Here is a 17,807-nt window from a genome sequence, read left to right as displayed (position 1 = left end):
GAGACCATTATTCCTTGTCCTGTCCTCTTCTACCACTGAGAATAATCTAGAACCATCCTCTCTGGAACCACCTCTCAGGTAGTTGAAAGAAGCTATCAAATCCCACCTCATTCTTCTCTTCTGCAGACTAAACAATCCCAGTTCCCTCAGCCTCTCCTCATAAGTCATGTGTTCCAGACCCCTAATCATTTTTGTTGCCCTTCGCTGGACTCTCTCCAATTTTTCCACATCCTTCTTGTAGTGTGGGGCCCAAAACTGGACACAGTACTCCAGATGAGGCCTCACCAATGTCGAATAGAGGGGGACGATCATGTCCCTCGATCTGCTCGCTATGCCCCTACTTATACATCCCAAAATGCCATTGGCCTTCTTGGCAACAAGGGCACACTGCTGACTCATATCCAGCTTCTCATCCACTGTCACCCCTAGGTCCTTTTTCGCAGAACTGCTGCCTAGCCATTCGGTCCCTAGTCTGTAGCTGTGCATTGGGTTCTTCCGTCCTAAGTGCAGGACCCTACACTTATCCTTATTGAACCTCATCAGATTTCTTTTGGCCCAATCCTCCAATTTGTCTAGGTCCCTCTGTATCCTATCCCTGCCCTCCAGCGTATCTACTACTCCTCCCAGTTTAGTATCATCCGCAAATTTGCTGAGAGTGCAATCCACACCATCCTCCAGATCATTTATGAAGATATTGAACAAAACCGGCCCCAGGACCGACCCCTGGGGCACTCCACTTGACACCGGCTGCCAGCTGGACATGGAGCCATTGATCACTACCCGTTGAGCCCGACAATCTAGCCAGCTTTCTACCCACCTTATAGTGCATTCATCCAGCCCGTACTACTTTGACTTGCTGACAAGAATACTGTGGGAGACCATGTCAAAAGCTTTGCTAAAGTCAAGAAACAATACATCCACTGCTTTCCCTTCATCCACAGAACCAGTAATCTCATCATAGAAGGCGATTAGATTAGTCAGGCATGACCTTCCCTTGGTGAATCCATGCTGACTGTTCTTGATGACTTTCCTCTCATGGAAGTGCTTCAGGATTGATTCTTTGAGGACCTGCTCCATGATTTTTCCGGGGACTGAGGTGAGGCTGACTGGCCTATAGTTCCCAGGATCCGCCTTCTTCCCTTTTTTAAAGATTGGCACAACATTAGCCTTTTTCCAGTCATCCGGGACTTCCCCCGTTCGCCACGAGTTTTAGGTCCTGCCAGAGAATTAGGTCCTGACTGTCTAAAATAACGTTTTGATTTGCCGGTTGGGTTATTGGTAGATGATATACCTGAACTGTCAGCATTTTCCCCAGAGTGAAGGCAGTATTTTTCTGAAATTCTTCTACTTACTTTTAACAGTTTATAAAGAAAGCCTAGACCATGCAAGTATTTTCAGAGCTCTCTGTGCTGGAAGTGTATTTGTGCTTGGAGCCTCTATGCTCTCTTTATTCTAGTAAAATGTTCAAAATGCTGAACTTCCCTTTAAAACAACAAAATGCATAACTGAATGTATTTCAGACTACAACACTCCTGTCACAGAGAACACACATTACCTGAAACGTCTGTTGTGACTGTGTCCAGAGTCTCTTCCTTTTCCCAATGTCACTGTCCTGAGTTCCATTCTTCCTAACTCAATATCACAAATAAGAGTGCCATGAGACACAAAGTGTTAATTTGCCTAATTTTGATCCAGTGTTTAATATATTTACTTTAAGTTAAAATGACCCTGATGAAGCACATTTGTACTGTATTAAAATAGCAAATGTAATGATAACTATACCTATTCTAATTCATGCAAGAGCTGAAAAACAGGTATTGTAGGCACACCACATAACTGAGTTCAGTGCAAAATAGTACAACATAAAGGGGTTACTTTTATTAATTCCCAATATATTAGTATTTCTTTTCAATTGCATGTGTTCCACATTAACTCATGGTGTTCTATAGTGGGATTCCAACAGAAACCCTAATACAAGTTTAAAAAACAGATCTAAAAACGTCAACTCAGAATCAAGACACATTTACTAAAACATTATTTTAAAAGGTCATTTTGCCAGATCACATCATATAAGTATTTACTTGGATAAGAGAGAGATAAATCTTGTGTTCAAATATGCCCTGGGCTGATGCAAACAACCCCCCCCCCCCGGACCCTCACAGTATTTCTATTATATATACATGCCTTAAACTTTGCTAATTTGCCTCATGAAATTTTGGCAGTCTGCTACAAAAAGGGCATGATCTAATAGTCAGTACCATGAGCTTGCCTGAAGTGGGAAACTGTGTTATTTAGTCACTTGGGGGCTGGCAGATGGACTGTTCACAGGTATGTTTTATTTCAGCATTTGTCTGTTAAGCTGCTCATCCAAATTTGTTTAAATCGATCAAATATTTCCAGAAAGCCCCTACTGTTGCTCTGAATGCAGAGATTCTCCTTTTCAACTTACAAACATAGCCACAAGACTCAGCCATTTCGCTTTCAAGTTGGAATTTGTACATGCAAATCAAGTAGTCTAGGCAGCTTATAAATAAAAGGCCCAATTCTGAAGACTTACTCAGGTGTGCAGCTTTACTCAGATGAGCTGTTCCATTTAAATCACTACCCACTGGACTACTCACCTGAGTCAAGTTACACGTGTATGTTTGCAGGATGGAGCCTTCAACTTGCCACTGAGCATTCGACTCCATAACCACAAGCAGCTGCTACTGTCACTGTAGCGCACTCCCCCACTGAGTGTGCAGACACTGCCCAATCTTCTCACGCTTCCTGCGCATGGATCCCACACCTCCCATGGAGAGGCCTTTGTGGAATCCAGACCGTAAGGGCGCTGTGCAGTGGAGGTGGCTCAGTACTCTGCCAAACACAGAAGAGGAGCTCTGCCCCTCCATGGGACGACTTGGACTTTACTCAAGCAAAGCCCCCATTGACATCAGTAGTTTTACTTGAGTAAGGAATGCATAAAAGCTGAGTACAGGCCCCAGGATTTGGCCCAGGATTTTACAATCAACCCCCATTCCACTAAATAATTTCAGTACGGATTTATTTCAACCCAAACATAACAAACCAATCACCCCAAACAGCTTACTCAGAAATGAAACATGCACAGCTGATGCTACTCCAAAGAGTCATCGTGTCTGGACAGTAGCATTCAGGGAGCACTAACTCCAGAGACGTGGTTTTGAACTTTACTGAACTGTTTGTTGTCCCAAGTTCAAAAATGGATCCCAAGCCAAATTAATGTCCTTTGAATCAGCAAGCCACCAGAGTATCAAAAAGGAGATACAGCTCAAATGCGACTGGGGTTATTTCTGACCACCATAGAAAGAGGGCCCATTATATTTTGGCTTTTAAGTATTCTGATAGCCCAACCACCACCATCCACAGCTGAGAGTCAGGAAACACTGCTTCTGACAGCTTGTCACAACTATCAAGGAATTCATTAAAAAAAATCAACAAAACTCTCTGCCCTGTTACATTTTGATTTTTATAGGCCTGCTCCTGCACGCCCAGAAGAACTCCCATTGATTGGATGGGCTGACTGTCCTAGCATGCATTACTAGCCATGTTGGCAACTCTTGCAATTTTAATCACAAGTCTCATAATATTTGGTGTTTTTCTTAAAGCTTCAGCTCCTGGAGTCATATGATTACATGAGAATTTCAGCTTTCTTTTTAAAAATTAGAACTGCAGAGGAAAGCTACGAAGTGACCCCTAATGGCTCAAAAACAAGAAGGCAAATAAAGACCCAAATTTTATTATTTTTTTAAAATATCATGATTTTTAAGCAAATCCCATGTTTTTTGAAGGACTGGGGTTGGGAATACTTAATAAATATTCCCCTTTCACATTGTGACTTCTTGCTTCAAATGTCCCTAAGACTGATTTAAAGACAACTAATTTGGGAAGTACTGGGTGTTTTGCACAGATGAAAAATACCCTCTCTTTGAAGGCACTTGAAACATCAAAGGTGACTTTTAAGGGTTATACACCATAAGTTGACCGTACAAGAATGTATTTGGCTTCATTTTTAATTAAAGTGGACTATGATGGTAGTTACCAAACGGAGATGCAACGTTATGAATCGGTGTATTTACTCCGTAATGGGTCTCTAGGCAAAGTCAGTCAGAACAAGAAAAACAGCAAAGACAATAAGAAGAGCTGCTACCACTACCTGTGAAGCTGATGAAAGAAAGACAGAGACAAACAGAGAGGAGAAATAAAGTGTGCATAAATCCCATTTTTTTTAATTAATACCCTTTGACACAGTGTTTTCTAAAAAACTCCCTTAAAAAGAACTACCATGACTGACCAAAGACAAGTATTGTTTTTAAAGAACCGAAAATAAAATTTAAAGAATAAATTCTGCATGAGCACGATATAACTTTGCCTCTTTCTCAGATGCTAAAAATAGGTGTAAAAGCTAATTAATTAAATTCTGTAAAGATTTTCTTTTTGAGTATTAAACATACTTTTACTACTTTATAATTTCACAAGTTATAAACGACCATACAAACATTAATCGCTCAAGCTGGATACACTTGGTGTAAAAAAATAACAGCCAACAGCTTCTGCATATCAATTTAAAGAATTTTCCTTAAGTATTATATTTCCTTTCTGATTTTTTTCAATAAATACCTATTGAGTTGATTTGATATTTACCAACAGAGTATTTACACTAAAAACAAAGTACATACATGGATCAACATTATATATCACTTATAGTTAGTCATAAAATATTATTTTTAAAATAGGTTTTCCTACTCCAATTTGTAAACATGTTCCTAGAAAACAAATAAAACAATTAAAGGTTTTTAAGATCCATAAAATGGTAAGAAATATTTATGACTGTTTTTTTCCTTTTAAGATTTTTGTATCATTGGTGATTTTAATATATTGGTTAATTCACGCATTTTAGATCGAATCATAAAAAATTGCCACATTCTGCAGAATAAAAGCCCTCACCTTAAATGATACATTTGAAATGCCTTTCATTCTTCAGAATTCTGCTTTTCCCAGTAGAAGTATAGGACAATGCTGGTGTATCCTACTTTTCAAGTCTTATCTAATAATTCATCTGTAAATGATTTTACAATAAAATGTAGAGATGTCTCTCTTTTAGAGGTTTAAGTTAACTCTGTCATGCTAACAGGTTTCTGTCTGTCAAATAAAGGGATTTCAACTGAATCATTACAGAACATATGGTGGTGACATCTTAATAATTACCCTATTTCATAATTACTTTTAGAGTGGCTTATGAGTACACATCTAAATAGCTTGATAAACAACAGAGAAGACTGTGTTCCCCAAATGCATACAGTAAAATCATTCTGCTATGCCAGTACAATATAAGCTGTGCACTACCAATTGTATGACTCTTTAGTGGCATCAAATTCCACATCTGTATGTTAATGCACAAAATTCCATACAACAGAAACTTAATTTTATTTTGGAAGACACTTTTTATGGGATAATGCACATGATGGCTAAAGAGAGGATTATGTGTACTTATTCACACTGATTTTATATTTTCATCTGTTTTTTGACGTTTTTATAAATTAAAGGGGAGGTTTTAAAACGTATTTATAGGTGGTAATTTTAGACAGAAAAAATGGTTAGCACATTTAAACTGAATATTAAAAGGGGCCCTCCTAGAAAATTCCACATACAACATTTCTATACAAGAGATCACAGACATCAGGAGCTCAATCCTGGAAGGTGCTGAATACTCAGTCCTTGATCCAGCAAAGCATTTAAGCACATGCTTAACTTCAGGGAATAAAGTGCTTAAAGTTAAACCTGTGCTTAAGTGCTTTGCTGGATCAGGGCCAGACTGCTCAGCATTTTGTAGGCTCAAGCCATGGAATAATAAAGAATATTTTAAAACCTCAAAAGCCAGCCCCATGAAATTACTGTCCTACCTTTCTATAAACTTGTAGTCAATAAATCAATAAATCAAAATCTTTGATCTTGGATTGCACAAAACCTGGCAGGAAATACAGATGTATGATTTCCCCAAATGTGACCTTTTAAAAAAAAAAAAAAGGTCAGCAAAGCCCAATCCTTGCCTCTAATGGATATAAAGGTTAAGATAATAAGAGTACATCATTAAAGGCATTTAGAGTATTAGAATGGCACCTCGGCTCTCTTGAATATATTAATATAATTTACTAAGCCACTACAAACACCCCTTCCAAGGCTCATGCTCACCCCCATCTCATGCTTCCCACACAAACATAACACATCACACTTAACTGCTGCACATCTTTCAACCTGAATATTTGCTAATGTTGCTGAGGTGGTTAACAACATTTTGTGCAATGCTGTGAGGAAGATTTATGTATTCTTGTGTTGTAATAAGTTTATCTATTACAGGCAAAAAAAGTTCCTTATGAAGATGAAGTCTGTTGCTTTCTCTGAACACAAGTTCGAGTACAGTGACAGAGTGTCCAATACCCTGGCATAGATTTGAGTTGGCGGGATGTCACAGTCAACAAACCTTAATTCCTTCTATGAAAAGCTTTTGTTTAAGAAATATATATCAAAGCATAAATGTACTAGCCTATACAGTTATACAAGGAAGAGGCAAAGAGGCAGTTCTTGTAGGAATCATCATTTTTTACTTTCCAAACTTTTGAATTAAAATTGGTTGGAAGGAATCTTTTGTTTTTCTTAATATTCCTTACCCCCTATAAAAAGTTATATCATTTTGATTAAATAAAATAGACAAAAATTAAATTTAATGGGAGCAAGATCAAGTCCACATCAGGGCTGGTTGAACAGTTGAACTAATTTCATTCATATTTTCATGAACAACATAAATAAGTTCAGTTTGCTATGAAGTCATTTTCCTTTAATCACACATATTCAGCAACTGCCACGTGAAAATATTTACAAACCCAAAAGCGTTCATACAATTTATCACAAGTGATTATTTGTCCAAAATCTGTAGTAGAAAGTGCAGTATTTGTTATCCTCTATTCATTATTTCCTGCCTAAAAAGTTTCAGTAATTCAATCAAGAAGCAGCATTAACACCATAAGACAAAGACAATCAAGCCTATGAATACCGAACAGCAAACACTCAGTGTGAACATGCTGTAAATAGACCACATGCTGACAATTATTTATCCTGTCTACAAATGACTACTTATGAACAACAAATTCTGTACATTCAAAAAAACAAAACAAAACCAACAACAACAAAAATAAACCAGGCTTGGTATGTGAATAATTCACTAACTGAAAAAGGAGCTAAATCATAACAATTAGTCGTAACAAAACAGTTCAACAAGCTCTTACGTCCATGCTAGACAACAAACTTCTGATCTGTCAAGTAATCTCTATTTCTGAACTTTCCCATGACAATGCAACTTTTGACCTTACTGGCTTTATTTTTCTCTCCTATATTAAGATTGTCAACATTTACAAAGCCCTGTCATATGACAGTGAGGATTTAAACTCTGTTGTCTTCTGTGGTGCCTTTTGCTTTTCCATTCCATTTCCACTTTTCTATTTCTTTGTAACATTTACTTAGGAAGACACTACCTGCCCAGCCAATAAGTCAAGCCAACTGCTGATTTGGCCAAACTTCTTGTTTCCGATTTCTTAGAGGGAAAAACAAACCACCAAATAGCAAAGCTTTGATATTTGAAATGAATATCCCAAATCAATAACAGAATGAATGGATGTGTTTAAAAGCCAGAAATATACTTTCAAGTTAAGTGTATTTAAAATTTTTCATCATTTGAGTGGATACTACTAAAAGACCAATAATGAGCATGTTGCAGTAGTCCGACTGTTAGATTAGTACTATCATGGTATGATCCGAGATTTATTAGAAAAAGCTGTAAGAAACTTCACATCAGAGATAGTGAACCAACAAATCTATAAGATCAAAGAGATTTAATATGAAGTTCTGGACAATATGCCAAAAAAACACTAAAGCTTCAATTTTCAATCAGTTTTTAACATGCACAGATGAAAAATATACAGAAAAGTAGGAACAACAGTATTTGACAAGTCTTTAAGAACTCATGTTATTTTAAAAGAAATCTTGAGAAAACAGAAACAATATAGAACAGCAAGTGCCTATGCACAAGCAGCAGAAAATATAAATTATTTTGAATTGATTAAGTACAACTTGCACATATATATCTGAAGAGAGCAAGCTCCCCTTAGTAAAGTGAAAAAAGGGTTGGAGCCTTTGATTAGTTAATACTTCACAAGGCTTGGCTTTTCATCCTCTAGATCTCAAAGTTCATTGACCTTTTGGGACCTAGTGAGCAAAAATATGGCTCTGTAAGCAGCATCTATACAGCAGAATTCAGGAGATAAATCTCTCTGATCACTGATTCATGTTGCAGGTCCGGATATCTGCCCTGTCCCAACCTGAAAACATGGTTGATTTGGATTATCTCCTCTTCAAAGGCCACAAAGTATATGGGGAAGGCAGGAAGAAGCCACCAAGAATGTTCAAGGAAACCTCGTTTCATTATGGCTTACTTTCCAAAATAAGTCTCAAAAGCCTTAAAAAAAAATTAAGTCATAAGAAAAACATGGGCTCCAGCAAACAAAGGCAAGAGATATCAGCCTTGTCATACAAAAAATTCACTTGGGGTCAAATGTTGGATACAAAACTTGAATAAATAAGCTTTGAATTAGGAATATCCTCTGACATTGGAGGACAGGGAAAAATCATCCCTTTTCCAGCCCAGAATACCAGCACAGCTCCTACAGTCTAGGAAATTCCCCTATATAATGGGTCTGTGTCTGCATTTTATCCAGAGCCCCACGTGATAACAGATTCACTGACCACACTTGCACCTCTCCTGTGCTTCCTTCCTTTGAGCCATGGGGAAAGAGGTCCCATAAAGGAGAGCTCCCATGATGAGTAGGGTTCGATGTTGATAAATGCAAAGTAATGCACATTGGAAAACATAATCCCAAATATACATATAAAACAATGGGGTCTAAATTAGCTGTTACCACTCAAGAAAGAGATCTTGGAGTCCTTGTGGATAGTTCTCTGAAACCATCCACTCAATGTGCAGCGGCAATTAAAAAAGCTAACAGCAAGTTGTGATCATTAGGAAAAGGATAGATAATAAGTTAGAAAATATCATATTACCTCTATATAAATCCACGGTACGCCCCACATCTTGAATACTGCATGTAGATGTGGTTGCCCCCTCTCAAAAAAAGATATATTTGAATTGGAAAAGGTACACAAAAGGGCAACAAAAATGATTAGAGGTATGGAACAACTTCCATATGAGGAAAGATTAACAAGACTGGGACTTTTCAGCTTGGAAAAGAGACAACTAAGTATGGATATGATAGAGGTCTGTAAAGTCATGAAAGGTGTGGAGAAAGTAAATAAGGAAGTGTTATTTACTCCTTCTCGTAACACAAGAACTAGGGGTCACCAAATTAAATTAATAGGCAGCAGGTTTAAAACAAACAAAGGAAATATTTCTTCACACAACAGACAGTCAACCTGTGTAACGCCTTGCCAGAGGATGTTGTGAAAACCAAGACACTAACAGGGTTCAAAAAAGAATTAGATAAATTCATGTAGGATAGGTCCATCAATGGCTATTAGTCAGGAAGGGCAGAGATGGTGTCCTTAGCTTCTGTTTGCCAGAAGCAGGGAATGGGTGACAGGGCACGGATCACTTGATGATTACTTGTTTTGTTCATTTCCTCAGAAGCACCTGGCTTTGGCCACTGTCGGAAGACAGGACACTGGGATAGATGGACCATTGGTCTGACCCAGTATGGCCGTTCTCAAGTTCTTATGGAGTAGTCCAAGAGGCCCCCTTTGCAACCCACTTCCTTCCTGATGTATCAGAACCATGGTAGTTTGACTGCAGTTAGTGCCTTCTCTACTTGTGAACAAGGGAGCCAAGGGTTGTTCCTTGACATTTATTTGGTAGCTACAGGAACCACTATCCAGTACCAGAGTACTGCATTCCTATTGTTGAGAGCCACTAGCCCAAGAGTGTAGATCTATTTTGATGTTATATAACTTTAACAAATAAACATTAAAAGACTAAAAGCTTTACTTCAGCCCTCTATACTAACTGGTATGTATTATAGCAGCACTGCAGAACAACCCTTACAAAAGGAAATTGTATGATTTTAAACAATATATCTAAGCATAATTCATTCAGATGCCAACACAAGTTTAACAACAGAATAAGCTTATCCAAGCTCAACAATCCATCACGGTAAACACTGAAAATGAACAATTTTTTAAAAATGGTGTTTAATTACTGAGATGAATATTGTTACAGCAAAGACCAGGTCTAGAGGACAATGACGAACTAGAAAATTGATCTTTCAAATTTAAGTAAATGCAATGAAGGGCACCAATAAATAACTATTTTTAAGAGTCTATTCGTGGTTCTTAAGAACTATGTTTAAAAGCTTTATATCATCCTCTAGCAACTTCTTCAACACTTTTTTGTTTTGCTCTGCCTGACTTCCACAGAAAACATGTTTCATAGCATCAAGAACAGCAATAGCTTTTACACTAATATCCTCTGGGACATATTTCTTGTCAGAACTATCAATATATGTAGTTAGCTGAGGACTAAAATCATACAGCAGGTTAATAAATGCTCTTAACTTTCTGATTTCTGCTGTGTCCTGTTCTTCTACTTCTGTGTTCTGTTCTACCTTTTCTTTCGGAGGTGAAGGTTTAGGTTGGTGATACAGCTGACCTAGTGAAGCCTCTGCTTCTTTTTCCAGCATAAGAGATTTCGTTATATAGTTTTCAGATGACTCAACATACTCTTTGAGGTGTGGATTTTGTTTAACATAATCGGGTGGCTTCTGTAACCATTTTTTTAGCTTTTCAATCTTTTCCAAGATTGCTTCACCGGCAGGTCGATGTTTCACTTTGTCATATACATGTATCTTTTTCACCTTTGCAACATGTTTCACGTTTTCTGCTTCTTTGGTGATGGTTTCTGTTTCTGTTAGAGTTTTCTGTTTGAGGTTTTTTACATTCTTTAAAGACTGAACTAGATTTTCCAGGGATCCATTTGTTAACTGATCAAAAGTCTTACTTTTTCTTTTTGAAATAACATTTTTAAATGTAATAAATATTTTTTTCAGTGGTGTTGTTGAGCGAGAAGACTCATTAGAGTGTAAAATAACAGAAACTTCAGTGCCAGTTCGCAGTCTCCAAAATGGGGTTGCTGTAGATGTGGTAAATTTTCTTGTAACAGCAGCCTTTTCCTTTGACTTCTGTGGCTTTCCACCATGTTTCTGGCCCACATTTAACCAAAGAGAGCCAATACTTTCACCAACATACGATTTCACTATTTTGGATGTAACGATGGTTCGTTCAGTTGGTGTGCGTTGTGTAGGAACATCTTGTATCATATCCTGCAGAATCTCCACGAGGCTTCTCAGGGTTTTCTCTTCCTTCTTCTCTTCTGACCCAAAAGGGGTTGTACGAGATTCTATAAAAGATTATCGAATAATTATAAAGTGCACTCATAAAAATTGCAGGTGCACATTTGCCTAATATACTTTCACCTATATCATGAGTAAAACAAATTCCAGCTATATCTGGACTTTTGCCATAACTTTATGATTTTCATATTTATAGAAAATCTATGATTTTTGACATTTTTAATGTAACCCTGCCTTATTAAATGAATTATGTAGGATATTTGCATGGAGTTTCTTTTTTGCAAGCCTGCAAGTTGGGGATTTTTCTACTCTTAGTTCTAGAATGCTGAAATATGGGCACGGGCACAGCTCCCCAAGAGCTAGCTGCTTTGAAACAGATCTTGTCACCGCAAATCTAAATGATACAATTTTACAGTTAGGATCTGCAAAGACATTGTTGTGAATGAGAGCGAGGAGTTCTTACCATAGATTGTTAAGTTGTCTGTTCCTAAGCTTGAAACCTGGATAGATGAGGTTGGATGCACACTGATCTGTTAAGCACAAAAATAACTGTAATTGCAATGTGACTGTCATTATAACAAAATTTTTCTTCATATTAGTCCACATTATTTTGGGGCAATAATTAAGGCAGATTTCCAGACAAAATAATATGACCTAATCAGAACATTATAGCTGAAACCAAACAAAACAAACGAAGCAAACAAATTAAAAGTTATGGTTACCAAAAAAAGAGAGAGAAAAAGAGAGATTCCAAACAACAGAGAACATAGATCTCAGATATTTGTGGTACCATACACAATCATAACTTTGCCTCCCTTCTACTCCCGCTATATAAGGTCAATATATGTCTTTGGCAACGTCACAGCTCGCTAAAATGTTAAAACTGGAAATACCGTGGTGGTTCTGCCTGGGAACCTGACATCTGGGAACATCCTCAGAACTGTATACTTAACGTTTTGCGATCTTAAACCACATTTTCCATTATTTGCATAGTAGTGTGTGTACTTTATGCACAAAAAAAGAATCCCAAGGTCGGAAATTAAGCACTCAAAAATTAGGAAGTGCCAGAATTAAGACTGCCTATGCAACTTTAATTTGCCCCCTTATGTAGTCTTTAACCACATGCTATTTTTTTCATAGGGCCCCTGCCTTACTGAGAGCACAGGATGGATGGTGCTTATTCATAGCTTGATTCTGCTACTACTGAAATGAGAGTTCAGATTCCTATTGACTTTTGTGGTGCAGGATCAAATACTGAATATGTAGCTATTCAGTATTTATTTTTATCCTCATCATTCAACGTGCGACCCCATTCATTGTTTACTGCATGCCATTTAAGCCCTGTACTAAATACAGAACTATTTATTTTCTTACATGGGCTTTTCTATGGCATTCATCACTGAAGCGTCTTAGCGCTTCAAAAACATTAATGAATTTATCTTCACAATGCCCTTTGAAGTGAAGTGATATTATTATTCCCATTTCACAGATGGGAAACTGAGGTTCAGAGCTATTGTCAAAAGTGTCCATTAATTTTGAGTGTCCCCCTCAATGTACCTAGAGCCTAATTTTTCAGCGCACTTAGCATTTTTATAGCACATTATATGTTCAAAGCACAGCACCCACTGACTTCAGTTGCAGGTATGAGTGCTCAGCACTTCCGCAAATTCAACCCCTGCATCTCATATTGGACACCCAGAAAATGGGGAACACCTAAGGGCCATCTTTAAAAATTTTGGTTTAAGTGACTTTTTCTGGTCTCACATAGAAATTCGGTGATGGAGGCTGAGATATAATCCAGAATGGTAATCACCTGCCTTAACCATGAGACAATCCTTTATCTTCACGCAGTCCCCTGTCTGATTCACTGCATACCTTCCAATTTATACAACTAATGACTTTAAATACTTGAGGCAGATATCTTCCAGAAAAGCCCCCATATGCTTGCAGAGAAAAGCTTGAAATGTGAACCCCAATGGCATAAAAGCCAATAAAAAGAAATCCAAATTTTTTATTTTTAAAAAACTCATAATTTTTAAGCCAGACTTGTGATTTTTGGTGCTTTTTGAATGCTTGAGGTTGGTAATATTGCTTATAATTCATCCAAATTTGAGTGAATTTTCACAGAGGCAGCAAAAGGCATCTCTCTGACCCCAGGAGGATCCCCTTGCAAATTTCAAGTCTGTGATCCAAAACACGGTGACGCTAAAACTTTTCAACGAAATAGTTGTAAGAATTTGTTAACATTGGCAAACAACATATATTTCCCCTGACCACTTTCTTGAAAACAGATGAACTGTTTTTGCTGAAACTTTCAAAAACACGGAGGCTGGGGAAAACACCTAGCACTGAAAATTTCAGGCTAAACTTCAAATTTGTCAAAATTATGAGTACCTGATAACAGGAGCTTATAATAGATAGTGTGAGGCAATCTTAACCACAAGCATCTTTCAGCTCTGCCTATAATAATCTAAACACAAGGGTAAATGTGTTGAAACTGCCAACGGGTGCAGGCAGTCCAACTACTGTGAACAGAAAAGGGTTAAAATGATTATAAATCTTCCAGTATGTGCAGCATGAGAGAAATACATTAGGAAGTGAGACTGGGAGTTGGATATGTCTTTGAAAAGTACATGAAATTTTGGAAGAAAGATGTTGTGTTCCTGTCTTGTCAAGGAAGGATAAACTAGAAGTGTATTTTGTAATTCTGTAACTGTCTTGTTTATTATCTATTTCACTCTGTAGTTATATTAATTCCACAATGCCTTTTCAGACACATTTGTATGAAAACCCCATACCAAATAAAGTTTATTGTTATTCCATTCTTGTGTTTTTTGGATGTTTTAGCATCTATAATTTCTATTGGATGACTTTCCTTTTCCTGTATTTAAACATTGTCTTTATGTACCACAGTAAATTTGGTACAAGTGTTCAAAGATTCAATCAATCAGTGACACTACATATATTTGATCCATTATAAAACTCTATAAGCTTCTTCCTGAGCTTTCTTTGCCTGACGAACTGAAGAACCATATCAGTTCTCCCTACTAAACTATTTCACTGCCCCTAACACTTCCGACACACAGGGACAAAGTTTGTATTTATTTCTTCTGCATAATCTAAATGATTAATTTCTACTCACTTTTCCTTTTGAACCCAACCATATTTGGAATAGTCTGCTGATGTCCAAACATGACAAGTGCATTTTGCTGAGTAATTCATAGCAGTTTTCTTTGCTTTCAGTAAAAATGGTAGGTGCATAACTCAGCCTCTGTGACGGTGCTCCAAAACATTCACAACCGTATTTTCAATGTCTGCTTAAATTTTTCCACCTTACCGTCTGACTGATGTCAGAGGCCTGATATGGGTTTAATTGATGACCAAACTTTTGTGAACTCAAATATTCAGAACTCAAAATCCATTTCTTGGTGCTAGTTTACTCCTAGGGAAACACCAAATCTAGCGATAAAAGAATTTACTGCAGAGCTACGTAGGGCCTTGTTTTTATATGTGGCCTCTACTTTTAATTTATTATATTATTATTTATTTGCATTACTATAGCACCTAGGAACTCTATTCAAGGGCCAAGACACTTTTATGCTAGACACTGTACAAACATCAAACAAAAAGATGGTCCCTTCCCCCAAAGAGCTTACACTCAACTATAAGACAAGAGACAACAGATGGATATAGACAGCCAGATTATAAGGAAAAATGAGATAGTATTGGTCAGTATGATAGGCAATGGTCACAATACACCAGCAGATTAACATCTATCTAAACTTGCTTATGCATTTGTTCACATTCAAGTTTTTCCATGTGAAAAAATTCAAACGCATGCAACTTTTCCACATGCAAGCTAGGTAGCTTTGCACTAACAATGTTATTTTAGTGACAAATGCAATTTGCACACATAAATTTGAATTTTTTCCATGCAAAAATTTAGGTATTAACAAATGTATGCAGAAGTTCAATTGAAGACATACATTTAGCGATTGGGATGAGACCTCTTTGAAAATTTGTTCTCCATACTCTAAAACTGTTCATTATTTATTTCAGCAGCAAATTTCTCTGCCTCAAACTTACTCTAATATGCTGAAATAGTCAATGTTGTTTACAACTTATGCCTACAGCAAAAAGGCATGAAGTTAAGGCATATCAGAAATGTATTTGAAGAGCTGTGGGGCCACATGAAAAAGTCTGAAAATATTCTATTTGGAAGTGATTCTGCATCTATATCATCTGTGACTTGCAGATGAACCACTCTAATCTGCAATATCCACAGAGCTCACAATCTAAGCAAAGTCAAGTGTGCTAAGGATTGGGATGAGAGAGAGAGAGAGAAAGAAAATACTGGTGCTGTTTTTTTTAATAAAGAATAAAGTGAAAATCAGAAAATTATATATGAACAGAACTGTTCCTAAATACAATATTTTCCAGTTTTTCCCACAAGGCACCAATGTTTCTTTTAAAATAGAAATGAAAGCACTAACAACAAAGAAACAAAAATCAGCACACATTCTAGAATAACCTAAAAAAAGTGTCACTTAGTGAAAACACTTACCCTGCTTAGTAGAAAGAATAAGCATCTTTACTAAGGTCCTGATCCTGAAAAGATTAAAGTTAAACAGGTGTCTAAACCTCTGCAGGACCGGGACCTAATTAATTAATTGACTATTCTGTCACAGAACATGTCAAATTTTCCTTTCTTCTCAATCTCTCCCAATGTAGGACTTGATCCTGTTCCCACAGAAGTCAATGGAAAAATATCTTAGCAACAGAATTAGACTTATCGTATACATTGTAATAGTGAAAAGTAGTAATTAACAAGTAAAGTATTTTCCTTTGTTTTTATTTTGGAGAAATAAGAAATGAGAAGACTGATAAACCCAAATTATACTGAAATGTTGTTAGGCATATCTTCTTGGGGCAGGGACAATTACTTCTTTTCTGTTTGAAAGGACCCTAGCACATTGTGGGCAAAACCAGAAATAAATAAATACATTTATTTTCAAAATCCCAAAATTAGAGTTACCTTTATGTGTTTAACATTCTCGAAAGTATGTTGCAATGCTAAAAGAAAAAAACACTTAAAATTAAAATTAGTTCTTGAGCATAACACTTAAATTAGACTATGTCAATGCTGAGGTACAGACTGGTGTTCTTTTATTTTATAAATGTGCCCTGTGCATTGTATTTAAAAGTGTTCACCTCACATTACACCAAACGGGGAAAGAAAGCACACTGGAAAGTTAAAATATGAAATTATAACAAAAAATAAGATAACTTCTCTTTATTTCAAGTAATTGTGAGTTGGAAGTTTAGGGCCAGTTTTTCAAAAATCATTACCAGCCTCTCTGATTTAGGTACCCAAATGAAGTGTTCAGATTTTCAAAACTTGTCAGCTTTCATGTCACCTAATTAACATGAACAATGGGAGCTGCTGGGTGCTGATCTCTTCTGAAAATCTGGCCATTTCAATGTAAGTGCCTAATTTGGAGGCTGAGCTGAGCACTTTTGAAAAGCTAGTCCCTTAACTTCTGCATGAAAAATAGAGAAGAAATTTACAACTGTTTTCCAGAACCCTAATAATAAAGAAATGTGACGTTTAGAAATACATGCCATGCCAGGTAATCAGGAATTTTTCCTACTTTCAAATATTATTTCTTTAAATTAGACTGCACTCTTCTGGGGATGTTGGATTGAGTGTTTCTGCCAGCAGATGAAGAAAGAAAACCAAAAAGATTGCTCAAGATCACAGTAAGTGTCATCTCTCTCAGTATAAGAAATTCCACTACAGTAATCACTCACTTGTGAAACCACATAACTGTAAAATTAAATACAAGGAAAAAAAAAAAAGACAGCAGAATCAAGAGAAAATGTAGGATTCTGGACTGATAAAATCCAATTTACAAATGTCATCAAAATATTTTAAGTAACAAAAAATTGTTCATTCTATAAAGTTGGCTGTTATCAATCTAGGACTGCCTTAACTAAGAAGCAATGCAACAAAGGTAAAGCGAAAATCTCTGAAGCAGTACCTGGAGAACTCATCCGCATGAAGTTACTTCTGCAGAAGACCAGACTTCTAGACACAAAGAGTCAGTGGAGGAATGAACAGAACTCTGTATAGCGTTTTAATAAATGTATCGCATCGAAGCATCCTATCAAAGACTCAAGACATTCCAAATGCCTTTATAGAACAATTCTAATGAAACCTGGTCAAGCCTTGTTGTTGACTTTATAGATATTGTAATATACTTTTCTTTCCCGCTCTATGCTGCCTAAATAGTCCTCCAGGTACATTTTGACAGCCCCTTAGACATCAACAAAATATTAAATAATGTTGTTAGGATCAAAGATTTGACATAAAGACCCATA

The 17,807-nt window shown here is 36.8% G+C and overlaps 1 protein-coding gene across 2 annotated transcripts in view; it reads right to left on the bottom strand.

Moving 5' to 3' along the window:
- The window catches only part of LOC311527596 (NADPH oxidase 5-like), a 106,188-nt gene that overhangs the window by 31,426 nt on the left and 56,955 nt on the right, over nucleotides 1–17,807 (bottom strand). Inside the window, exons 7-9 of one of the 2 annotated variants that reach the window (XR_014713384.1) lie at nucleotides 16,462–16,499; nucleotides 11,890–11,956; nucleotides 8,051–11,473 (exon numbers count right to left, since the gene is read on the bottom strand). The exons of the other annotated variant lie outside the window; for it this stretch is intronic. The gene's annotated coding sequence lies outside the window, so the exon portion shown is untranslated. Of the gene's footprint in view, nucleotides 1–8,050; nucleotides 11,474–11,889; nucleotides 11,957–16,461; nucleotides 16,500–17,807 lie in introns of those variants that run through there. 2 annotated transcript variants of the gene reach the window in all.

The sequence above is a fragment of the Lepidochelys olivacea genome (assembly GCF_965140295.1).
Source record: "Lepidochelys olivacea isolate rLepOli2 genome assembly, chromosome: 10".
Lineage (NCBI taxonomy): Eukaryota > Metazoa > Chordata > Testudines > Cheloniidae > Lepidochelys > Lepidochelys olivacea.
The sequence above is the reverse complement of the archived record's forward strand: the minus strand, read 5'-3'. Positions and strand labels throughout refer to the sequence as shown.